Genomic DNA, 25,746 nt, shown 5'->3' with positions numbered 1-25,746 from the left:
GATTGATATTAAAATGCAAGTATTTTTCCGCTTTTGAACACACATAAAAAGTAAGTACAATGGAGCCAAATTTTATCACTGTTTTCAGTGCCTGAGCCTTGAAAAGTCCTCCTCCTCAATGTCGAGCTTTTAGTTCTCATCAAGATTAAAGTTATCCACTCATGATTACATCTGGGGCTAGCAAAGCCATCCCCACTTGCATGGGTGTGGGAGTGGCCAAGGCAATTATCACAACAAGATTTTGGAATGTCTGAGGTGGCTAAACTTAGAGAAGGGACCAGAATGTGAGAACAGGACAGAGATTCACAAAAAGATAAAAGCACATGGGGTGGATTCTCATATCCCCTAATCAAATTCTTTAATATCAGTTAATTGCTATAACTTTCTCTTCTGCTGTAGAAATGTAGGGGATACACAATGAGATTAGAAAGGGCAGAAGAGGAAAGTTTCAAATTCATGCAACAATTATTTTTTTTAAAAAAAACCTACATTATGAGCTTGAGGGACTCTACAAGTTATGGAAGTTTCCTGTCATTCCACTTCACAAGAATCCCTGCTGGCCTGAATAATAAGAACTACACCATGTCACTGGTGAGGCCAAATGATCTATAAGGTATAAAAGCAGAGCTAGCCCAGACCATCAGCCAAGCAGTGACTGACAGGTGGGAATTCCTGTAGGAATTTCATAATTGCACAGTCCAGCCCTTCCCTCAAGAGGGTTTTGCTCTGGCTCTTCATATCAAGACCAAGACATTGCTCTAACACAGTATGACAATTGCAGCTCTTTGAACCCATGGGCAGATACAAACTCTCTCAGACTACACCAGGACTTCCACAGATTTTGTCAAAACTCCTTGGAAATCCATATCCAAGTTCTGGAGATGTTCACCCCCCTTCTGCTGATATTCCCTTCATTGCAATGCAAGGCTGAGCTATGATAAAAGCATTCCCCAATTATTAGATGGACTGCTTCTCTCTCCAAATTTAGACATCAAATATTTGTCCCATCCTGTGCCATGTCTAGAAAAAATCCATAAAATCCTTTAGTTCAAGATCCATGTTTTCTTAACAGGGCTTTCTTCTATTTCCCCATTAAACTGACTGCAGTAGATAAAGGCCATTCTCATGTACTGAAAATACAGAGAGAGCAATTCTACTTCTCGTTTGCTAAACAACTGAATTTGTACAGCAATATAAGGATTTAAGAGCATTTTCTATAGGTGTGTTATGTCAAATGAATGAAGTGACCACAAAGGATTTGATCCACGATAAGATATTTGAATTTGCTTGTTTGCAGGATTTGCTACATCTGATAACCTGTTTTGTCTCTCAGCATACAGAGCATGTCTCTTTTCAAATAAAGCTGGGAAAGAAAGCACCAATTTATTTGATTGCATTGTATTTTACATTAGATGTTCCTTTTGGGACTCTTGTAAAAGCTGCCATTTATTTATATCTATCTGTCACTGACTGGAGGCACTTGATGTCAAAAATGGCAAGATAAAAAAGCTTGTTTTACAAATAAACCCGTAGGAGCAAAGCTACAGCAATGATTTTTGTAAAGTAGGCAATCACATTCTAGTGGGTTAGAGTTTGAATATTGCAACCGTTATGTTAAATTGAAAATAAAACATGAAATACCTCACTGCCACTAGGATGGGAACTGAGGAGCAGGGAAAGAAAGACTAGTAGCAGGTTATCAAAAATTTTTATTACATTCTTCCAGCAGAGAGTTACCAGTTCTGCTTCCTTTTAGTTACTTTTTTGTGTGACGGGCTAAGTATTTTTAGGAAGAAGTTTCTCCTTTACTAAAACCAAATTCTATTTAGCACAGCTTTTTGTATTGAGCAGAATAAAAGAACTGGATTTAAAGAGAAATATTAGATTACTTGTGAGGGTTTCTGAGAAACAGCATGGTTGGGTATTTTTATCTTCATTTCCTTGTCTTTTGCAATTTTAATTTGAGAAAATGCACATACTGTGAAAAGTTCAGTTAAATATTTCATTGTTAGTGCATGCTGCAGAAAGCAAAAAAAAAAAAAAAAAGCCCATAATACTCTAAAGATCAGCTCTTCTGTATTTGTTTTGGTGGGTAATTTGTTAGTGTAAATGAAAAAAAAATTCAAGATTCCTACAGAGAGCAGACACACTGAAAGACGGCGAGAAGTAATAAAGCACCATAATGAATTCAGATGTTGCAGACAGAACTACTAAATAAAACACACAAATGGGGGAGCCAGGACTGTTGCCTTTCCTTCTGTAAACACAGGTCTGCAGAGCTCAGATGGTTTCTGAAGCTGGCAGTAACAGCAGCTCCTAAGTCCTGGTTTTGAGTAAAACCAGCCATGACAACATGATCTCCTGCACAGCCTGGACGTGTTAGCACATGGACGACTGTGAGATGACTCACCACGCTTTTAATTGCAGCTTTGATCATTAAATCTCTTTTGAATTACTGAAGGCTCTATTTCCGCTTCCCAGATACAAAAACCATCAGAAGAGGATTTGAGGTTTCAGGTCGGAAAGTTCAGCTTTGCTTTTTAAATCCCAGCCTCGTTCAGTGAGGAGCCATAAAGGGCTGCAAACACCAAGACAAAAGCACAAAACAGATCACAACACACCAATCTTCTTAGCCTTGAGCATCCAGTGTTGGCACCCACCTCTTTATCTTGTCTGCCATTTCCAGGCCAGAACTTCTGTTGCTTGGGTAACCCCACTAAAAGCACTGATGGTTTCATTGTGGTTGGTCTGCTTCTGGCACTAATCACTGTTTTCACCTTAATGAGATGCTGTTTATGGTTTTTTCAGCGAGATGTTCTGCTCAATAGTCAGGGAAGGCACCACTAGATGGCCCAAGGGACCAGTAGGCTGCTCCTGCTTCCCAGAAATCCCAAGGCAGGGTGCTGAACCCCAGAAGGCTGGGCTTCCAAACCCAGCTTCTTCTGGCCATGGAGGAGCCATTTGGGCAGCACAAGGCAGGACTCAGCTTTGCCCAGTTTGGATGAGCCAAAGATCCCTGTGGCACCACACCCTGACACCCCTCCTCAGACAAAGCAGCCTCCACGCTGTCGTGCCCTAAAAGAAACAAAAGGGCAGATTCTGCCTCATAAACGGGCCCATCCTGTTCTGACAGAGCCCCATTTCTGTGCAATGTGTCAGCAGCCAACAGAGGGAAGGGATGATCCCTCACTGGCACACGGAGTTTGCTCAGAAATGCTCGTTCTGGCTTTTTTCCCTTGCACAGCTCCCAAAGCAACTCGTCAGTGACTTTTAATTCAAGCCGATGATTAACGCCCTTGGTAGTCGTACTCACCAAATGTTTCCTGGCTGATGTAAACCCCTTCCCTGATGGAAACTCAGGACCTTGCCACAGCCCAGCTTGTGAGGACATTTCCTCTGTGCAAAGAAGGAATTAGGCATTAGCATAATGGACTTTTAAATCTCTCTGGTCATTGGCCCCAGAAAGGTGCATCCAACTGAATGCCTCCAGTAGTTAATTTGTTCCACAAATGGTGAGGGAATTTTTCTCTTTAGAAAGCTTTTTAGTGGGACCATTTGTCCCGTAGCCAACATCAGTTTGACTTCTGCAGAGTCACTTTAGATTTGCAGTGATAAAAAGGAGGTAAAACTCATCTCCTTATTATACAGCTGAGCGGGTCTGCTCAGGGAACTGCAAAGAAAGAGCAGGGGAAATATAAGAGGAAATCGCAAATAATGTTGATAAAAGCAGCAAAGAATCACAGTTCTTATCCAAGTGTGTGACAAAAAGTTCTCCCAAAACAGTTTCACTATGGTATGGTCTTTTCCTACAAGAGCACTTATTTCATCTACTCCCACTCTTTGGCAACCCTTAGGTGGCCAGTCTTCCTTGAGTCATTTTCTCATGGGGGTGGGTAGGAATTGCAGCATTTTGTATATTTTCACAATTTTCACACACGTAGCAAATACAGATTGATGAGCTACAGACACCTGGCCAGCTTTAACTGAAATGCAGCAGTACAGTAGCAAATTTATCTGGGATATTCAGAAATGAAAAATAGGTCAGTCTGCTTATTAAAAGAACCTTCTAGCTTCCAAGAGAGCTTCTGTGCAGCCAAGGACTCACTGGTAGGAGTCTCCACAAACCTTGTTTTTGTCAGACTTCTTACAACAGGGCAGCACAATCAGGTGAAATTAAAATGGCCCCATGTTAGTGAGCAAGAAGAGTGCTCAGCCTTCAATTAGTGCCAGCCCTTCTCAGCCACGTGAAAAAGAACATAATGGATCTTGCCTGGTTTCCTGCCAACTTTTCCAGACCTCACTCTGCTTTTCTGACTTTACACACAGTATCATATTTAGCAGGACTAATGAGCCTGCATTCCTCTAACAGGCCCACCCCAGCATGTGAGGGTTTGTTTTGTTCTTTTGTTGATGATCTCCCTTCCTCAAGAAATCAATGTTTGTGAAAGAGACAGAACATGGTCTTTGCAACACTTGCATTCCAAGGCCTCTGCTTCATCCTCACTTTTAGAGCACAGAAATGATTCTTGACTAGCAATTTCAGAGAAAATCCACAGAAAACATCTTTTTGCAGGACTGCAAATGATTCTGCTCTCGCTGCGAGGGCCTTGAGCACCTCAAATCATTACTCTTAACTGGGGAAACGGACTGAAGGAAACAGAAGGGACATGAAAGCAAAAGATCATACAAGAAATTCTAAAGAACAAGGGTGTGAACAAAAGCCATCCTGGTCCAGACTTTTCAGCATCACCTCTGAGAGGTCTGCTGGAGAAAACCACAGCCTGGTCGGTCCCATCTTGAGCCCTGGGAAGGGGATGACTTGGGGTGTTTTTTGCTCCATTTCCAAACATCTGAAGGAAAAGAATGTGACTGGGAGGAGCTGGCATGTGTTTGTAGGGGAGCAGTGCTGGCAATCCTCCTCAGAGACCCTGGGGGCAAGTTTTTAGTGTCTGAGAGCCCTTGGCAACGTGAAGAATTTGGTAGATTCGAGTACATGAAGAATTTGGTAGATTCAAGTAATCAAAAGCAAGAGGAGAAGAGCTTCACTTTTGAACATCACAAGAATCAACAGAGATAATGACTGGACTGTTTTCTTCAGACATTAGTATTAATAAAATTCACTCTGAAAAGGCTGAGGCATTAAGTGCTAAGCAGATGATGAGCTCCAACTGCAGCAATTACTTATTGACTGTGCAATGTGCCCTGCTTTTTGCTAATGTCATCCTTGTCCTCTTCTTCTCCTTTATCCTTTCTCCAAACATTACCCAAGTCTTTTTAGGCAATGGAGTATGAAGTGAGATTTTGTGCATTCAGTGTTTTATTTGCTGGTAATGGTCTCTCAAATTCTATTCTTACAGTGATTTTAATTTTTTTTTTCTCCCCTTGTTTATTTATGGGGCTATGTGTAGGGTCTCCAGCCTCCATCCAGCTGTCTCTTTTCACAAAGCCTGTAGAAACACAATTATTACAGGCACTTTTTATGCCTTTTGAAGCAAAATGATCCAACAGCTTCTGATATGTAAGCCATCATAAGGTCATGTCAGTTTGTTTAATGTAACAAAAAAAGTCAGAAAGTAAAAATTTAGGTAAGAAATCAAAAAGCCCAGGTATACTCTTGATCTGGTAGATCATGTGGTCTGAACAGATTTCTAATGCTGATTTCAGTGTAGAACCTTGCTGCTCTGGGGAGTGTTCTCATTAATGGTAGTGTGGAAGTTTGCTGAGCCATGAGGAGTTTCCAGTGCAGAAAGTTTCCTGCTAATTTCAAAGAGTTTGAGAAATTACCAGAATATAGGCTTCATTAAGAGTTGCTTTTTTATGCAGATGACAAAGAGAAATTGCAGCCAGTGGTGTCTTTGCTGAAAAGACTCCATTAGATTGCCATTAGTTGCTAATAATACATCATAATTATTTTTATAGGGTTAAGCTTGTCTGTTTCCTCATCCACCTGCCTTGCAGAGATAACCTCTAAGAATACCCTGAAGGACTGTCAGGTTCCAGCTCAAAAGCTTTTCCTTAGCTAAATTTTCTAAACAATTCATTACCTATAAAAGATTGGTGAGAATACAGAGATATGCCCTTTCTCTTTCCAATTTACATTCTCATAAAACTCCACTCAATGCCTGGTCAGGCTCTGGAATAATTTGGGTTTTCTTCCATTATTACTATGCAAAGATATTCTGCATATTAGTGAAATATCCATTCATTCTTCAGAACACATTTGCCATTAACTACACAAACACTTGACTGTAGTTAAAGAATCGTTAATCAGAAGTGTCACATATCTTATTTGAAATATCCATTTTATTTCTGGTGTGTGGCATGGTTCTCAAAAGTTTGAGCCTTAGTAGAGCATATTTCTACTTGAGGATGAAGAATAAGCTCCCTGCTAAGACACATAGCTGTGAATGTGCACGTGTGGTTGGAAATACTGGGAGGTGCTATTTCATTTTCTTCCTGAATGCTTTGCCTTGAAATAAAGCTTATCAGTGAATCTGTCAGGTCTAACAGCAGCATCTGCTGCCTGATCTTTATGCAAGTGCGTTAGATTATTTTAATTGTAAAGCTGAGCACCACTGCTGGATAAATATGAACAGCAGAGCAGCTGACTTGACTAGGTCTCACCAACAGGCTTGTTCTATTTTTTTCTGCTTAAAATCCTGCTTCTGTAGGCTGAGTCCTGCTATGCACTGGACTTCTCTAAGCCTGGAATTCACTCCAGCATCCTCAGGAGAGGAGCAGGTAAATGACCTGTCCCTAGGGATAGGCTTTGGTGACTTGACCAGGAGATACTGATGAGGTTCTACAGCTTGGACCTGAGTGTGAGATGAACCAAAATCCACGAACCTTCCAGCAGTGAGAGTCTGGCACAACAGACACTCAGAGAGCAGGGCTGGCTCAGGTCACAACAACCAGCAAAACTGCTTGCATGGGAAGGTCAATGACTTTTTCTGCCACTGTGGAATGACATCTTCACACAGCACGAAATGCTAAATACTCATTTTCTCAAACTGAATTAACATAATTTAGCTGAGGGCCATGTATCTGCGTTCTGGGCTTTGTTTCATTGCTGGTGACGTGACCTCACCAGCACATTTGAATCCCCACTGCAGAGACCCTCTGAACAAAAGCCAGGTTTAATTATAATCTGAAAAATTCCACAAGGAGAGTGAATCAGATTTCCCTGTATGAAACCAGAAGATGCTGCTGTGTCCAGAGAGTGCTGCATATGTAACCAAGAGTAACAAAACCCAAACTGGAGCAAATGGCAGCATTTGCTGAGAAAGGTATCCCAGAAAAAAAAAAAAAAAAAAAAAAAAAAAAAAAAAAAAAAAAAAAAAAAAAAAAAAGGTGACGTGGGAGGGGTTTTTTGTATACTGATTGAATAATGCTAAATTTGCAGAATCTCAGAGGAGAAAAAACTATTAGTGCATTAACAATAAAGATTAAGGAAAAAGCAATTTCTCCATTTGTGGAAACATCACAACCCAACTGGACATGGGCAGCCTGCTCCAGCTGACACTGCCTGAGCAGAGAGGATGGAATACATCATCTCCAGAGGTCCCTTCCAACCTAAATGATTTTGTGATTCTGCCACACTAAAAGTATCAGAATAGGTTTTTTTCTTCATGTTTTCAAAGGGGTGTTGGTGTTTCTGCCTTAAACAGGAGGGGAGGTTTTCCAAACCCAACAGCTGTAGTTTAGAAGTGCTTTTAAAAACTTTCAGAGGTTTTCAACAGTTCTGAGTTAACATTTCAGAACGACACAGATGAAGTATAATTTTTTTATACTGGGGTGACAGGGAGAGGAACAATGCCTAAGTGACTTCCAAAAGAGAAGAGATCATTAAGGTTGGAGATGACCTCTGAAATCATTGAGTCCAGCTGTCTGTGCAGAACCACCACCACCACTAAACCATGTCCTCAAGTGCCACATCCCCATATTTTTTGCACACTTGCAGGGATGGTGATTCCACCACTTCCCTAGAGAGTCTGTTCCAATGATCTTTCCATTTGAGTCAAAAAGAGAAAGTTTTGTTTGTTTTGCCAAGATAACTTGATTTTTATTATTATTTTTAGGTTCAGCCCAAGGAATAAGATAAGAAAAATTTCCATCTCAGCTTTTAAATACAGTTTCATGGAACTTCTTGACCTCTAGTATAAGTTGTATGCCAAAAAAAACTAAGCAAGTGAAACCACACCACAGGAATATTGTTCTGGGTTTTGGGTGTTTTCAAAGCTCAGAGATGCCCCAAAAATAATTTATTCCAAGCAACATGAGATATAAGCAGCCTTAATTTAACTTTTCAAGTTGTGAAAGATGAAGTATCAAATTTCCATCTCAGATTTTCTGCTTAGATTTGTCCAAACAAATCAGAATACTTCAGGAATATTTCCACTTACTTTCATCTACCTGGTTATTCCAGAAGGCTTAACATGTACTATTTCCTTTTCTTATCCAACCACTTGAATAACATCTGGCCTCTTTGTCAGGTTCCTAAAATAGCCACCTTTGGCATGTTAGAAAAGATTTTTCATTCTCTGGTGCAAAACAGCCGTCAAGTAATGAACTGGGCTCAGCCCAGCAAATATTTAATTTGGCAAGTGCTGAGTTTTAACTTGTGATATCTCATCTTTGCATTCAAATGTCCAAAACAGGTGATACACGCCTAATGCAAAAAGCTAGAAGCAAACACCACAGCATTTAGAAAATAGCTGCAGGCTTTTTTTGCTATGGAAATTATTTCTGCTTAAAACATCAACCCAGAGTAATTGTATATTTTGTTTAGAGTGACAGCTGAATTTTTCATGTATTTGCTGCCTTTTGATGGCAGATAAGTGGGAAGGAAAATGCACTCTCTGAAGGCTTTTATCAGAGAAAATCACAGTCAGAAAATTGCACCATGTAGCACAGCAATATTTCCATACTTTACTGCACTTACAGAGAGAAAACTGTTATTAAGGCTAACAGGGTGTCATATAAAAAGAGATGTTTCTTTTCACAGATCCCTTATTTGGCCAGAATTTTTCCCCCTGCAGTTGCAGGGGTTGGGAGGCCATTGCAGCAGAATATAAAGCATTAGACTTTTCAGTGAAGTGCAGATAATATTTTAACAAGGGCATCCAACAAAAATTCCTGCTGGCTCTGTGATAAAACCCAGGATGGGAGAGACTCACCCTGGGGAATCTATTCACCTGTATTCCCAAGGGGTATTCCTGAACCAAGGAGGGGGCAGAAATCCATCCCTAAAGCCTTGCCTTGCTGGAGAGAGCTCTGTTGTTCCCAGAGGATAAGGAGCATCCTCTGGGGCCCTTCATGCCTGGTTTGTTGGACATTGCAGAGAGCATCTGTAAAGGCAGCTGGGCCATCACCCTCTGAAAGGAGCTTCAGGGGAGCTGTTGGCTTTGGAGCTCTCTGGAGGACTTCAGTCTGCTGGAAAGGGAAGGAGCTTGTAAGGGACCAGGCTGGAGACAAAAGTGGTGAGCTCCAGCTCAGGACCCCCGTGGTCTACTCCTGCTGCTGCATTGACTCACGTTTACTGAATTTACCAATGTCCTAATTACCTTCTGCTAAGCGTGAGCCCTGACTCATAGGAAGAGCTGCTATTTCTACTGTTAGGGATGAAATTCCCAGTGGACAAACCCCTGCAGATTCACGAGAATCATCACAGCAGCTGTAAAACCGTTTCATCTCCCTGTGACTCAACCGCGCTGCTAATATTTCGATTATTTGCAAGTTTTGTAAACAAAGCTATTCTGGGCTGCTTTGGAAGCGCCAATCTCCTTCTCCAAAGGCCAGCAGTTAGTCATGGCTCATTCATCAGAAGCCCCTTTTCTCTGGGGAGCTCTCACCTCACCATTGTCCTCAGCTGTGCTGCAGAATCCTCTGCATTCCCCTCACATGCAGCAGCACAACATCTCCCAGATCCAGTACCCAGTGCCATTCTGTTTGCTCTCTCTGTGGATTATTGCAATAAAAGAAGCAGCTGCTTGAAACAGATTTCTTCTCAGCAGAGGGGTGAAAAATATCCAAGCCTTCTCTGCCATCTTAGCTTGGCAAGTGACAAGAGGATCTGCAGCCCTTTTGTTCCTTTAAAGCTATTTGAAATCTAAAAAAAAAAAAAAAAAAACAACACAAAGTTTCAAATACTGCTTCTAATCCAAGAGTTGTATTAGCACAAACATAGGTGCACCTTCCTCCCACTGTCAGGGAAAAACTAAGAGAAAAAAGTGGAGAAAAAAATTCTCTCTTTTCCCTGACAATCCCAACCAGCTTGAAGCTGCAAGCTGTATCTGGTATTACAGCGGGCCCCCAAAGTAACACTGCAAAAATTCCCAATCCAAACCTCAAACTTTGCAAGCACAGAGCAAGATCCCAGGCTCCCCACGAGACTAGGGAGGTTTCCTGGCTTGTGCTAGGGACAGTTTGTTTTCATTAGGAAGAGCTTCCTTGTGGGATGTTGTACAGATTGACCCCAGCCCTGAAGGAGGCAATTTGAACCTGCCATTAATCGAGTCCTGTAACTCATTTTTGCAAGTAAAACATCCTGAGCCATTGTTTGGGGGTCCTCATCACAAGATCCTTTGAATGTCTGTCCTTCTGATGAAATCTGCTTGTGGTGGAGTAATTATTGTTCTCCACACAGATAACTATTTGCTTTTGTGTTTCATATTATGGATTTCCTCTTTTAATTACCTGAACTCCACTCAGCATTCAGAAACATCAAGCACAGCATTATGAATCAACATTTTTTTCCTGCCCTGCCAATACTCAACTATTCATCCACTGCTTCAGCAAGGAGTTGTTTTTACTTTATTTGAGATACTTCAGTATTCCACTAGGAATGGACAGAAATGCTGCAGATTTTTTCTTCTTAGCAGTTGATCACACAGAATGGAGATATCTCTATAAAAAATAAAACCAGAAAATAATATTCTCATAAAAGCTGTTGGTTCTTCCACAAGTTGAGTTTAATTTTAGTTTAGTAGAGAAAGAAAGAATGGGCCTAAATGGACAAAACTGCCAGAGATTTCACCATGAAAATTGTAGCAAAAATCACATATTCTTGGCACACAAAATAGGGGACAGTCAATGCCTCTTGTGAAATCATGACCATTCTACTTGATGCTTCTCCCTTTTAGGGAGTTCGTTGTTTCTAGTTGTTTCACAAATGAGATAAATACAAGTACAGAGTAGGACCTGAACAAGAAGGAGGCAGATGACACAGGAATGGATACTGAACGTGGCCAAAGCCCATTTCTGTGGAGTCCATCCACACTACCACTGAGATAATGGGGGAAGCCCACAAGACGACATGGATGGATGCAGTTTTCCCACATTTCACAGGGTTTTTATTTGCTGTGGCTTTACAAAATTGGGTCTAGTAGGGTTATAGTGTCCAGTGTATTTCATTCTGGACTTAAACAGATAACAGGCGTGTTTATCTTAAAAAAAAATAAAAATACACCTACTTCCTGCACTTTTGTTTGGAAGATACCACTTTTTCAAGGGATAACTACAGAAAAATAGAGTGTAGGAATGTGAATAAGTGATATTACCCAGGTTTCCAAAAGGGAAATATTGGAAAAACCTTGCAGATCGCATAGTTTATTTCCCTGAGGATTGAAGACCAAGAGGCTTTTACAACATTTTAACATCATTTTAAGCCAGCATTATGTGCAAGAAAACTTATCTGAACATTCTCCTGTCTTCTAAAGAGGGTTTTAAAAATTAAGCAAAATACTTTCCAATGTATCATTTGATACCTGACCACAGAACTTCAACTACTGCTACCAGAAGTCCCATTTCTCCACATTTATGTTTTTTTATATAATTCCAGAGGAAAATTTAAGAGCTTGCCTGCAGAGTAGGATATCAGCATTGCTATATCCAAGCCCAGCTCTGTGTGTGTACCCGTGTGTGAAGGCAGGGAAACAAATTAGGGGCACTTATCACCTTGGCTTTCTGACTCTAAGAAGGTGAAGTGGAGGGTCTTGTAGATGAGCAAAGCATTCCTGCAGAAAACTCCCTCTCACAGTGCAAATAACTTCAATATTAACCATTCATTCCATTCAAACTGAGAGGTGGTTTGAAATAAGGCACTCTCATTTCCCATGACTATCGTTCTCCACAAACACCAGGAGACAGTGAGATCACTGAGATGGAACTTCTTTCATTTCACAGGAGAAAATGCCACTCTGGAAGCAATCAGTGGTCAGCAGAACATAATAGCAGCTGACATTTCAGGTCAATATGAAAGCAGTTTGGAGCCAGCCAATTAGGAAGTGCTCCAGTTTGTCACTTCATTGCTAACGAAGACAGTGTTGCAACATGTTTTGTTTAATATAAAAAACCAGGATAGAATCATGGGAGAATTATTTCCCTCTCAGCTTCACCCCCCTCCAATCCTCTTTCCAAATGCAATTGTTCTATTTTTAAAAAGCTCATTTGTTCTTATTGTTCTTGCATCAAGCTGGCTGCTCACCCATCTGTCTCCCACTGTGCTTAAAAAGATGTCATGATCCTGCAGTCCCAAACACAGTCCTGATGTTTCCACTGAACTAAAACACTTCTGCAATGACAGCTTTCACTTAGGAGTGAAGCTATCTTTTAAAAAATGACAACCTCACTAGTCAGATTTGTCAGATGGGTTTATCAAAAATAAAAACCAAAATAAAACCCCAAACAATTGCCACCTCATCCCAGGTAGCAGGATGCTCATTGGTTAAGACATTAAATCAAGTTTGTTTAAAGAATTCCCAGCTTCATCGTGCATGTTGTTTGAGATCAATACCACACAAAGGTTGTAGGGAAAATGAGTCTGCCTTTAGGGCTGCCCTTCACCCAAAATCCCTCAGCAACCTCTTGAAAAATCTCCCAGCCCAAGGAGATGCCATAGGATCCCTCAGATCTGTGATAGCAATATCTGGTGAAACACCCCTGGACAATCACCACTTGCTGCACCTCAGAAAGGAAAGAAAGTGAACAGACCAATGTGTTACAGTAACCATTTTCAGGGTTTCAAACAGAATTCTTGCAAGTGGCTTAAGACTGATCCACTGTTTTTGCAGCTTCCATTGCAGAGGAAAAGAGTCTCATGGACAAAATCAAACCACATGTGCCTTTCCTTTCCTAACAGCAGTGAAATCTAATGGAGAGGGTCAGAAACATAACACATCATCAGTGCAGGTCCTCTCAGGTTTTGGGTGTCTTGCTGAAGGTATCAAGGCCTTCAGAGCTGGGGTTGGCTCTGCTGAAGCAGCAGAACTAAAACCAGCTCTGTTTTCAGATGAGACCTCGAGTGCAAAGCAGTACAAACACTGAGAAACTTCCAGACCTGGCACAACCTCCATCACAGTTCTGACCCTCAATATCTGCGCCCTGGTTCTAGCAGTGGAATCCATCACGGAAGTTTGGGATTCAGCTAAGAGGCCCCAAGACTCTTTGGCCTTGTGGAAAATAGAGATTGAGGCACTTTTCTCTCTCTCAAACTTCTTCCCTGTGAATCAAGTCAGAGGCAAAATAGACACACACTTGCCCTCAGTGTGTTTCATGGAATAAACAGGTTTGACAGCTGAGAATTTTTGGCAAGAGCTGCAAACAAACTTGCATTTTTTTAAAGTGGCTTAAAGCAGACAAACAGCCAGGCTACTCTCCTCAGAGGAGCAAATCCTGAGGAGATCTTTTTTCTCCTCATTGCATTAATGAATATTCTGTCACTTTAGCAGGCCAAACATAATTGTTCAAACTGCCATGCTGAGACTAATTTCCCGTCACTTGCAATTAGAGGTGTTAATATGGCCATTAAGATGTTACAAGTGGCTCCTGAACACCCTCCCAGGTCACCACCATGTGCAGAGCACCCTGGCAGAGCAGCAGAGGCAGTCAGAGGTTGGGGACCACAGCAGGTCTCGGTGCCACGAGAAACCTGGCAAGGCAAGGACGTGCCACAGATTTCCTTCCTGCAAAATCCTTTTGCTGGCTGGTCAGCAGGGAGAACCAGCCCAGTTAGAGAGGACTGGCACCTCTGCCACACCTGCCAGCCCATCGACTCCTTCCTTCCAGATGCTGCAGCTCCACCAGCCCTTCCCTCCAGAACAGGGCAAGAGGTGTCACAGCCTCCTGGCAGCAACTAGTCACCAGAATTAGGCTGAGGCATCACTTACAACCTTTTCAAATGGAAGGACCAGCTTGTAATTAATTTCTGCTGCCCTGCAGAGCGGCCAACACGCAGAGAAGGGAGTGTGGAGCTTCCAGTCCACATTCCACGGCTCCGAGTGCACCAACTCACACAGAAAATTCCCTGTTAACTGGGCTGGGAAGGTTTGGTGGGTGTCAGGCTGGTGAGGGCAGCCTGTGTGTGCCAGGTCAGCTGGAAGAGGCTGCATTTGCATGGAGGACTCCAGTCTCCAGCTCCGCTCTACTTTGGGATCATCTGGAGCCGCTCTGCTTCGAGAGGTCAATTTTTAAGGAGGCAGGAACAAAAACATCCCCCTCTAAAAATAAACCAGCTCCTGTGAAAAGGCTTGGCATTCCCCTGTCAGGTTTCAGTGACTGGGAGAGAGAACAGTCTGTCTGGTGTTGGCTTCCAGCCACGAGGAAGTTCATATCTAAAATAATCAAGCCACATTAGAAAAAAAACTGAGCAGATAAGAAGCCAAACCCGACTGAAACCACAAAGCTTCCATTGAAAATGTGTTTTGACTTCAGAAAGGGGACAGGAAAAAAGAAGAGAGGATTAGAGATTCAGGGCCCAGCACTCCTCTCAATTGCCCCAGATTTACACCCTTTATACTCAAGAAAAGTTGATCCCAATTCTACTTTGCTGTGAGAAAGGCAACTGCTTAACTTACATCAGCTGCAAAAACATTTCCGATTTCTTATCTCTTTCCTAATTGCCATTCAGGGGACAGTGTGACGTGTGTCACGTCCAGCCTTTACCCATTTATTCTGAAGGTTAAAAATGTCACAACGGGTGTGGAGTAACCAGCATTTAAAAAAAAATGTTTGTAGATACAGAAGTCTGTTATTGCAAGTCCAATGAGAAAATAATGCTCTCTTTGTACTTGTTTTCCCTTGACAGACAGCTTAAATTAGGTTGCTGAATAACTTGGTACATGGTACAACAGTAAACCTGTCACAAAAGCATGTTAATCAAAGCACAACTGATACTTGACATCCCCTGGTGAAAGGCATTTTTACAGTGTTTCATTAAAATTGAAAGGAGGATTAAGAGGCCTATTTCTTGATTAATGTCTCTCTCTGACTGGGAGATGTAATCCTATCCGTAACCTCAAATTACTGGAAACAAAATTAAATTTCTGCCAGCAGATCATTCCGAGCACATATGACACAGGGCACAAAAGTGTTCATTTCTTTACACTTTTTATCCAACCTGGAGACCCTTTGAGTTGCAAAAACCACAGTGGGAGCTCTAGTTACACTCCAGGCTACAGGAGATGCTGTGGAATAGCCCTTGAGACCCATAGGGGTCTGCCAAACATTTTGAAATCATTGCTTTTAGCACCAAAAATCATTATAAAATGATACGAGGAAATCCTTGGTGACAAAGTAAATCAGAGACAGAAAATTTCAGAGGCAGAAATTTAGGGAGAAGCTATTCTACCACATTTGCATGTTACAACAACAGGAACAGGGGAAAAATACTGCAGTCGACAGGGCATAGCAGGGTGTTACTCAAACATCCTCGGGCTCTGAAAGAGAGCAGGCAGCCAGCCTGGAAGGAACACAACGTGGGGATCTCTGTCAGGACACATCCTGGCTGTCCTGCCGGGTGACAGGGATCCTCCTGGGAACACGGCTCTCCCTGGTGACCCACAGCGTGGGGAGAGGAGGGTTCTTCCTCCCCACCACCACTGACTGACCCAAGGGCAGGGATTCAGTGTCAGGCAGAAATCCAGCTGGATCCCAGCTGTGCAGGGACAGAGCTGTGAGGGACAGAGCAGTGAGGGACAGAGCTGTGCAGGGACAGAGCTGTGCAGGGACAGAGCTGTGCCAGGCAGCCCACAGGGCAGCTGACTCCCTGCCAGCTGTTGGAACCCTGGGCACTGAGAATTTCAGACTTTTGTGCTGACAGGCACTGACCCCCAAGAAAACACTGCATTTGACCTGAGGGCTCAGGGAAGGCTTCCAAAATTGAGTGACAGCACTGGGATTGTGGGTGTGCAGTTTGAATAGGAGTGTGTGATATCACAGGGTGGAAAACTTAGAGTTTAAGGGTTTAGAATACAGTAATATATATAAAGCAAGATGGAGGTTTAGGGCAGAGGCCAGTCCTTCTTTTTCACCTTCTCCTTCATGGGTCTGGGGGATATTTTTTAATTGGATAGAAAAGTCCTCATTGCGGGCCATGGGTGGTTGGTTATTGGGTTAAAAGTAAAAATAATTTAGGTGTCATTTCTTAATTGGACATTTTGTCCTTAAAAGGCCTTGTAGAGGAGAGAGATAGGCTCCATTTTTAGTTTATTAGCTAGCAGTGCTGTAGAACTCACAGCTTGTAAGACTGTAACATAGATAAGAATTAATAAACATCTGAGTCCAAACACGAAACACCGTCTCCAGCATTTAATCCTGACCCTGGCAAAAAGAAGATAAAAAGCAACAGCCAGCCACCTCAGCCTCTGGGACATTTGCTTTCAGACCTCTCATATCAGCAGTGCTTGGAGCCTGTGTGCCCAGGAGAAGGAACAAAAGATGATACAGCCCACACTCACTTCAGCCTGCCCCACACCAGACAGGGCAAAGGCAGCACCAGGTCAGAAACTCAGCTGCAAGCACAGCCCCGGCCACCTGCCAAAATCCCCATTTCACAGCACGCTCTGCTCACACTCCATGGCAAAATCCTGCATGGCTAAATCTTAAAAAGCCTAGAACAGCTGCATATCCCGTTCAAACCAAACAAACCCACGCCTCAGCAGTGCACTCCAGCAGCACAGGGCTGCACCTCCCTTGAACAGACTCTGTTTCTTCCCAGAGCAAACTCCAAGTGGGTTTTGTAGCAGACCTGGCAGCCATAATCTGGCTTCTCAAAGGCAGATTAGATAAAATCACTTGCAGCTCTGCTGTTTCAGCCACTTCTCCCTTGAAATATTTTCTGGCTGCCTCAACCTGATGGTTTATCTTCAGAAGACAATAGTTGAGCTAGAAGCCCAAATTCCAAAATACACAAGAGTTGACTCTCAACAGGTGCTCCTCAAATCTCTGGGCTTCAGTAGTCCTCTCACTCAGGCCATTAACACTTAGTGCCAGGAATAATTTATTCCATCAGATAAGGGCTAGAACCTTTCCAAGCACAACCTACATGGCCTGAGATGTTAACAAGTCACCTAAGGCTACATCGTGTTTCAACTTTGATGTCCTCTCTGGTTGTTCTGAACAGCACTTCCCACATTTCCCTCTCTGCAGGGCAGTGCTGTGCTGCAGGGGGAAGCCCTGGGATTGCAGTGTCCTTGGAGGCACTGCCACAGCCCCCACCACTCACCATCTCTGCCACCCACTGGTACTGAGATCAGGCTGGAGTCCTGCTTAGCCAGGAATAGCTGAAAACTTGCTTAAATAAAACAAACACAAAAAAAAAAATCCCCAAAAAACTCATGTAACACAGCTCTGAAAGGTGGAATAGCATTAAACCTGTGTTTTTAAAACAACATTCAAAATATGTTCTTATATCTGACTTGCATCCTGAACAAGCAGCCTGTCTCCAGATTCCTGCAAAGAGGATGGGTTGGAAACCCACCCATCCCCTCCTTAGATTTTTCATTCCCCACTGACTCCTTGGCATCTCTGCTCTAAACACCTCTGTTCTCACCCCTGTTTACAAGATGAGGTTAAAGCAGTCTGTGAAAAAAGGCAGAGTTCAAGAAATGGATGGGGCTGTGTTATCCTCAAAGTGGTTTTAGGGCAGTAAATATCAGGGCTCTCCTCCACCTCCCATATGCAGCTCAATGTACACAACAGGAGAGCACATCTGAGAGATGAGCTTTGAGATACAGCCTTTTTTAGTATCTGCAATAATTTAATAAGCTGCAAGCTGCTCCCAGAGCACATTCATGGGAGAGAGGGGTTGTTGTTGTTTTAGCCTTTGCAGCTTTGCTGAGCTTTGAACTGAGAGTACTGGGTTGAACAGCAGTAAATGCACTGTGAGTTGACTAATATTTTCCATTACACCACTTATATCATGTAATCTTACACCTGACATTTCTTGTTCTTATACTATATCCACTGCTCGAAAAAAAAAAAGAGATGGGTCTTTTGTTGCTATTTATAACATGCCAATAGATCTTACTGAGTTTTACCAAAGGGCAGGTTAAAAAGTAATTAAAAATCTAGTCACGTTATTAAAAAAAAAAAAAAAAAAAGGATGTATCAGGCATTCAAGACCTTCAGGGTGATATCCTCTGGAGCAGTATTGAAATAGACTTTTTTGTTTTTTGTTGTTAATCTCACTCTGAAAACTCAATTTATTCTCATGAAATAACTTCCTTATTTGCAATCTAACTTGTAAGAAAATATTTACACCACATACACTGGCTTATTTGTCTATTAAGTGAGCCATATGGCATCAAGACTGGCAATTTAAGTGGGAACAGACAACAAATGGATGGTGCAGAAAGCAGAACCTCAGAGAGCCAGAAGGGCTGGCTCAGAGATGAGCTTGGATAGACATAAAGAACCATTTCTAAGGCATGAGGGGAGCCTTACACAGAGGTCACTGGGGAAGAAGCCATGGGATCATCAGAGGGCTGGATGGCCCAGCAGGTTGAACATCACCAAACACAAGGAGCCAGCTCTGCTGTGTCCTGGCAGTGCCCATGGCAGAGGGACAGAGCAGGCTGAGGCTGGTGCGGCCCTTTGCAGGAATGTGGCAAAGCTGAGCACAAATCTGTGTCCTGAGGATGCAAAACCTGCCTGGCTGGTGGCTCCCCTGGGCTTCTCATGTTTCTGATGCTGGTGAGGGGGGAGGGAAGAATGTAAAACAAGATTTCTCTAGCTGCCCTAATCTATGTTATGCCCCTTTTAAGTTTTCTCCTCACATTTCTAAGTACAGACATGGCTCTCACTGCACAATGTGGGCACAGATACCAACCAAGGACATGGCTATCCTGCTTATTTCTAAATAGGGAACAACAGCAGGGTCAGTGGGGAAATGGGAGCTACCAGGAGAAGGAAAGAGCAGATTTAAATTTTCTGCATTTCAGCAAGGCTAGAAACAGTTAAATGGGTCACCCCACCTGGATAGGTTGCCCCATTATTGAAGTTGTAAGCAGCGTTGGAGCATAAAGGCTTTGGGCACAAAAATGTCCATGGTTATTTTCAGAAAACAAATGTGTTTGAAAAGGCTTGAGTCTAACACAGAGTCTGGGTGGAGGGAAATACTGGAGTGATGGGAATTTTAAAAGGCCCAAGGTATAAGCATTTACACAACAACCTGATTTGGAAACCAAGAAATAGGAAGATTAGTTTATTACGAGGTTGATTTCTTTTCTGATTTCTATAGCAGAGTGTTTTCATCATGTGAAACGAGTCACTGCCACAGCTAGTCAAATATAACAAGTGGGAGAGAGAGGGGAAATAATTCTGAAACCTTTCGAAAATGAAAGCTTTCTCCTAACTCAGGAGCCATAAATAAAATCAAGTATTTGCCCTCAGGGAAGAACTTAACACAACTCCAATTCAGCTAAAGGAATCTTTCACCAGGGCACGTCTTTGCCCTCTCTGTTGCTGTGCCTTCTCCTCACTCTCTGCTCTTTGGGAGTCAGAGCCACTCTGCATTTTATAGCTGTGCTCTGCCAGAAGTCACCCTGAAGGAGCCAGCAGAGCCAATAAAACCTGGACAGGGCTGATTTCTAACACCTCACTCCCTGGAGCAGGACTTGAGCCTGCAGGGCTTATCAGGCAGCTGCACAGCCCATCCAGCCTCTCACCTCTGTCCATCACTGCCCAAGGCTCTCACAGCACCTGCTCCTCACAGGACACTGCAAAATTTGCAGAGCTTTTTGCTGATGGAGGATTGTTCCCCCTTCTTCCACAAGAAGCTATTCCAGGTTGGAGGGTTTATTTCAGGAGGGGTGCCCAGCAAGAGAGTTTATCACACCAAGAACCATTTGCAATCCCAGTTTATTTTCCCCATCCATTTAAAAATCACACAGAATCCAAACAAAATCACATGTGCAGGTCACAGTTTCCCCCTTCCTCTTTCACCACAATGAAAGTCTTCCTTCCTTCCCTCAAAAGTAAAAAAAACCCTGGAACCAAAAGCAAATGAGAACTTCTTATGAAATGGGGAAGGACAGTGCAATGAATTGAATGATGTCAACATGGCCAAAGACTTTCTACAGTCTCAGACTAGCCACAAATCCAAGTGCAACAGGCCAAAACTCTTTTTAATTCCACCTGTATGAAACCAAAGTCACTTTCCAGTGAACTCAGTAGAGCTGCTCCAAATTTACTACGGCATAATTCAAAGTAGTGTGGAAAAGGAATGTATAAACAAAGTCTTACTCAGGCTGGCTTGTGACAAATGGTGACATTTTCTTCTTGGAATAAAACCTGCCAAAATCACGTAATTAAGCAGAGAATGCCTTTGCTGAACAGAATTTATTTTCAAACACCAAAAACATCCTGTATGAAGTAAATCTGTGTTGTTCTTGTTTTTTAAAAGTCTCATTTCCAGCATGATTTACATTCCCCATTGGAAGACTTCCTGAGCTAGGCTGCCTTAACCTCGAAAGAGCTGAAATAATCCAAAAGTGTGTGCAGCAGCAAGAGGTTGCTGGGGCAATATTGCAGTCATGCTTCCAGCCTGGCCCTTTCTGCATTCCTGTCCTGCCTGTGTGTTCACAAAAGGTCAGGACTCTTCCAAAGGTGTTACACCTCGGAGAAAGATAAACCAACCCTTGAATGGATGCACCTGTAGCTGTTTGCAGGCTGCTCCAAAGTGTGTCACAACTTCTTTGCAAAGAAAATAAATCACTCAGAAGCATGCTCACAGTGTGAAACGGTCCAGGGAAGATTTGAGAGTTGTTTTTAAATAAAAGCTGCTAGCACAGCAGCTGCTGTTGAGGGGTGGGATTGTTCATTTTGGGTGCAGCTGCCTTCTGCTGCCTCCAGAGCTCTGGAGCTGTTGTTAGCAGCTCTCACTGTACAGAGGACCCTCAAACTCCCCAGCTCAGTCCCCCAAGGCAGCAGGATGCCCCAGAGCCTGCAGAGAACTGCAGCTTCCATTACTGCCAAACACTCACTCAGCAAAACCACCCAAAACCCTCACAAGCAGCAGAAATGAGAACCCACAAAGAAATGGGCAAAAAACCTGCAAAGCCTCCCCTTCAGTGGGAAGAGGAGGTTGCATCCCATGTTCAGGTGTAGGGACTGAGCTTTTCCAGAAAAAAGTGCATCCCCACAAGGCCCAGCTAGGAATGTGCCTACAAGAGCATGGAAATAATAATACACCAATATTCTAATTCCAATACCAACACTGGAAAACGCTGAGGTTGCCAAAGCTGATTCATGTGTCTGAGGGAGGGGGGGCAACAAAAGGTGGTTTTGACACATCTTGTTTCTGCCTCCTGTTTTTCTCTGCTTCTTTGAATTTCAAAACTCAAATGCTATAATTGGAGTTGAGTGAAAAACAGAACTTGTGTCATATGAGAAACTGACGTTCTGGCATGTTTTTCCTTTGAATGAGAACCAAAAAAAAATTAAAATTTCTCATGAAGTGACAATCCAAAAAAATCCAGTTTTGAACCTGTCCATATTGATACATTATAAAACTTTGTTTTGGGAACATCAAAGCAATGTAACAAATTAAATCCTGCAGAAGTATATCAACATTTTATGTGAAGAATCCAAACAAACACAGAAACAAGGATTTTACCTTTCCAAAGAAAAACAAAAATGTTGCTGGGTTGCAAATATCTGTGGAATTGCCACCTCTCAGTAAGACATTCTGATTTTGATGAAATTTCATTTTCTGACAGAAAATTGTTCCGTCAGAAACTTTAATGAGCTTTCCTTCAATACAAACACATCTGTGTTACTCATACCTACAAGAAAATGTCACTTTGCAATATTTTGCTTGCTTAGGTGCCTCCCCATTAGGATGAGGAATTTACACCGAGTCTGCCTTGGTTTTCTCCACGTTCCCCCCTCCCCATGCACAGCATGCACATCTATCACCTGATTAAAAACATTATTTATCTTTATATAAAAACACATATTTTCTAACAAGCCAAGACATTTGTAAATAACTTATAATACTACAGCCGAGTGCTAAACATCATGATTTAGGATGAAAGAAGAAACCTTTCTGATCATTGTCCTTTAGTATTTCAAAGCCCATTTTTCATGTTTATTTGCTGTCACTGGCCATAAGTGATTGCCTTGCTGTATTGCATTTCCTCTGCGTTGGTGAGCTGTTCGCAAAAGGAATGGAGGACAAGCTGTCACATCAAAGAGAAAAGACTGAAACCCACCAGGAGGTGAAGCAGGGGTTTATTGTCTTTTGCCCCGGGTTTTGACAGTTAATTAGCTCTCATCCAATTTATGCTCATGCGGCAGCTATGCCAGGGTCACCAGCAGCAGCTCCAAGGTGAGGCCAACGCGGAGGATACGAGGCAGGAAAAGTTGTGACAGAGCCCCAGCAAAGCAGAGGGCTTCATCTCTCACCCCAGCCACCACTGACGGACTCGTTCCCTAATGAGGCCTTTGACTTGTTTGTTTTTCCCCTCACCACACCGAGGACTCTCTCCACAGCTTTGGGTGCTGAGGAATTGCCAGAGTGGCTGCTAAATGAAGCAGAGTGGCAGCATCTCCAGAAAAACGCTGCCCCTTCAGCTTTCTTTGTGTCAGCTGCCTTGGGCAGAGGAAGAGGAGGAAGATGAGGAGGTGGTGATGAAGGGCTTCACTGAGATGCTCAGCAGGGCCTTCACTGCCTGCTCTTCAGGGCCCTTCAGGACCTCACCCACATCTCCTGGCACCCAAAGAGTTTTCAAGGCTTGGCAAAGCAAGTGTTCTTCCTCCTCTTAGTACCTGTTGCTCTCTCTGCTGCTTTGTTGGGTTTTGCCACCTGCACACATTTTACCTCCTCTGCCAGTTTGAAACCCCAAGTGCAGGGAGAAGGCAGAACCCAAGGTGTTGTCCTGGGGCAGGAGCACAAAGGCAGGATTTTCACACCATGGGATAAACCTTGGATCAAATCACAGGTCTCAGCTGCAGTAAATGCTGGAAGAGTGCTGCCCTGCTTGATGCCTAGTGAAAAGCAACGAGGCTTCACCTCTGAAAAAAGGCTCTGGATCAATTTAGAGGTGAGGTGGTTGTCTCAGGGGAATATGACAGACAGTAGCACCAGGAAAAAATTGGAAATGCGATGCAAATTCACTTTATATTAAACACCCACTGAATGGGAATTTCTAGATATAACTGAACCGAGGTTCAGACTGGAGAACCAGCCTTGAATACTACAGAGCTCCTGGCAGTGTCCAAGATGTGCCCTATTTCCAAATTAAATCTTCATACATTGTAGAAAGCACCTGCTGCCTCAAAAAATAGTTTCTTTTTCAGAATTACCTGTTCAGACCTTGCCCAAGCAGAGAGAGGCAGTTTCTAAGCACACAGGACTTTCCTGCAGAGACACTCCTAAAGAGTCAGCCTCATTTAGCCACATTAAATATGGAAAGCAGTGCACTAAAAGAGCACTGGCACAATACCCAGCTTCCTCTCTCAACATCCCAGCTTCCCTGCAGCTGGATCCTGATGAGATCCAGGGGCTGGATCAGGGCTTCCCATTCCATGCTGCCATGGTGGGATGCTGGATGTGCATCCCACCAATGATGCCACAATCCTTTGTGTTCTCTTTGTGAAAGATATTGAAAAATCACCAGTAAACTGAAAGTCTGAAGCCCACAGTTATTCAACTATCTGTATTAAAGTCACTTCTGGAGAAATCTTTTCTAAGTGAATCAGTCAATTACAGGAACCACCCCGAAGAACCCCCTGCCCACAAAAGCTGGAGCAGGCTGGGATTTAAGCACTAGTGAGATGCAGAAACAAGCTCATATGAATCACCTGCAGGAACTGAGCTTGGGTGTCACTCTGAGAGATTCCAGCTGAGCATGAGGAGACAATCCCCAAACACTGGGCCAGCAACAGAGGGGAGCCAACACCTTGCCCACTTAGAAGTACCAATAGTCACCCTCTCAAATCATAGAATCACAGAATTCAGAATTATTTGGGTTGGAAGGGACCTCAAAGTCAGTCTATTCCAAACCCCCTGCCATGGACAGGGACTGCTACCACCTCACTGTGCTGCTCAGAGACTCATCCAACCCTGAACTGTTCCAGGAATTCAAAGCACAAATATCCCTTTCCTCTGATGACAACAAGGTGAGACCCACCTCTTCTGAACATCTGATAATTCCAGCTCCTGCAGCCCACTCCTAATATCATCTGCCATACCCCTCAACTCTGCAAACCCCCCTGGTGTCTCAGTGAAGGATGGGTGTGAATGCAGCTGGGATGGAAGGGGTCTCATGAGACACTCGCAGCAAGCGGAACAACAGACTAAACTCAGCGCGTGGGCTGGTGGCTTTGTGTTTCTCTCAGCTGTGAGTCATTGTGTGGGGTAGAAAAGTGCCTTCCTCCCCCAAAATATCATGGAAAGTAAGCAATGCCTCACGTTACAGCAGGAGAGGCTCTGCACAGCAGGGGCCAGGACTGTGTTTCTCACAGGGAGCCTGAAGTCTTGGCAACATCGCAGCCAAATCTGCCAGTGACATTTCACACAGGCCATTGAGCAACCAGCAGAAGAAAATCATTTCCAGCCAGTCTTGATCCAGGGAGGTTCAGATAAGAAATAAGATAAGGACTCTTTCAATTCAAGGTCACTTACCTCCTGTTTTCTTCCTTGAAAGCTCCTTTCCAATCTCCTCCCTTGCTGTCGTGAGCAGCACGGGTCCTTCCCCTGGGGTGATGTGATGTGAGACTGCTGCCTGGGGACGTGGATGCAGCACCTGGGAAGGCTGCCAGCTGGACAAGGCAAGCAAGCACCTCTTGCAGATGAGCAATGAGTCCAAGCAAGCCTTTCTTCAGCACAAATTTGGAAGTTTGAGAGTTGGAACTCTAAACACTTCCCAGATTTAGCAAATTTGCATTGGCAAAGGTTCAGTGATTCAGCTCAGGACTCCTCATCCTCACAAACAGGCACATCAGGTACCCTGGTGTGTGTCACCTGAGCGTGTCCCAGGAGCACAGGAGTTGCTGCACTGCTCTAACTCAGGCACTGCAAATGTTTTGCAGCAGGAGCTTAAAAAAAATAAGGAACTGAATAGTCAACTCAAAGGGAAGGCAAGTCAGAGACCCTGAATATGATTCTTTGGCTTCAATCAGGAGATGATTTTCACCTGCAGGTGCTTGTCTCCATCAAGGAAAACAAGTTCCTTCATACCTGCTCCAGGATGTAATGGATAAACAGGAAGAGGCAGCCAGGAGGGAGAGGCAAGAAATATGCACATATGCAGATTGACAGCAGTTTTCTGAATGTCACTGCATTAAAACTATTGTCCCCTTTGGGACAGTGACCAGGGCTGCACCCTTGTGTGCCCTCCCTGAAGCAGCAGTTAACAATGCAGTGCAAGGAGCCAGGAAAGTCCCAGATGCCATGACCAAGGCAGGTGCCAGGCTCTGCTGGGGAGAGTCCAATCACACAGTGCAGGAATCTCGTCCAAAGTCTTG

General features: G+C 43.3%; 1 long non-coding RNA gene across 1 annotated transcript in view; it reads right to left on the bottom strand.

Moving 5' to 3' along the window:
• Positions 1-25,265, bottom strand: part of LOC134555063 (uncharacterized) — a 47,918-nt gene extending 22,653 nt beyond the window's left edge. Inside the window, exon 1 of the long non-coding RNA XR_010081366.1 lies at positions 24,905-25,265. This is a non-coding gene — a long non-coding RNA (uncharacterized LOC134555063). The remainder of the gene's footprint in view (positions 1-24,904) is intronic.
• Positions 25,266-25,746: the final 481 nt, after the last annotated feature.

Source organism: Prinia subflava, chromosome 9 (genome assembly GCF_021018805.1).
Source record: "Prinia subflava isolate CZ2003 ecotype Zambia chromosome 9, Cam_Psub_1.2, whole genome shotgun sequence".
In the NCBI taxonomy this organism is placed as follows: domain Eukaryota; kingdom Metazoa; phylum Chordata; class Aves; order Passeriformes; family Cisticolidae; genus Prinia; species Prinia subflava.
The sequence above is the reverse complement of the archived record's forward strand: the minus strand, read 5'-3'. Positions and strand labels throughout refer to the sequence as shown.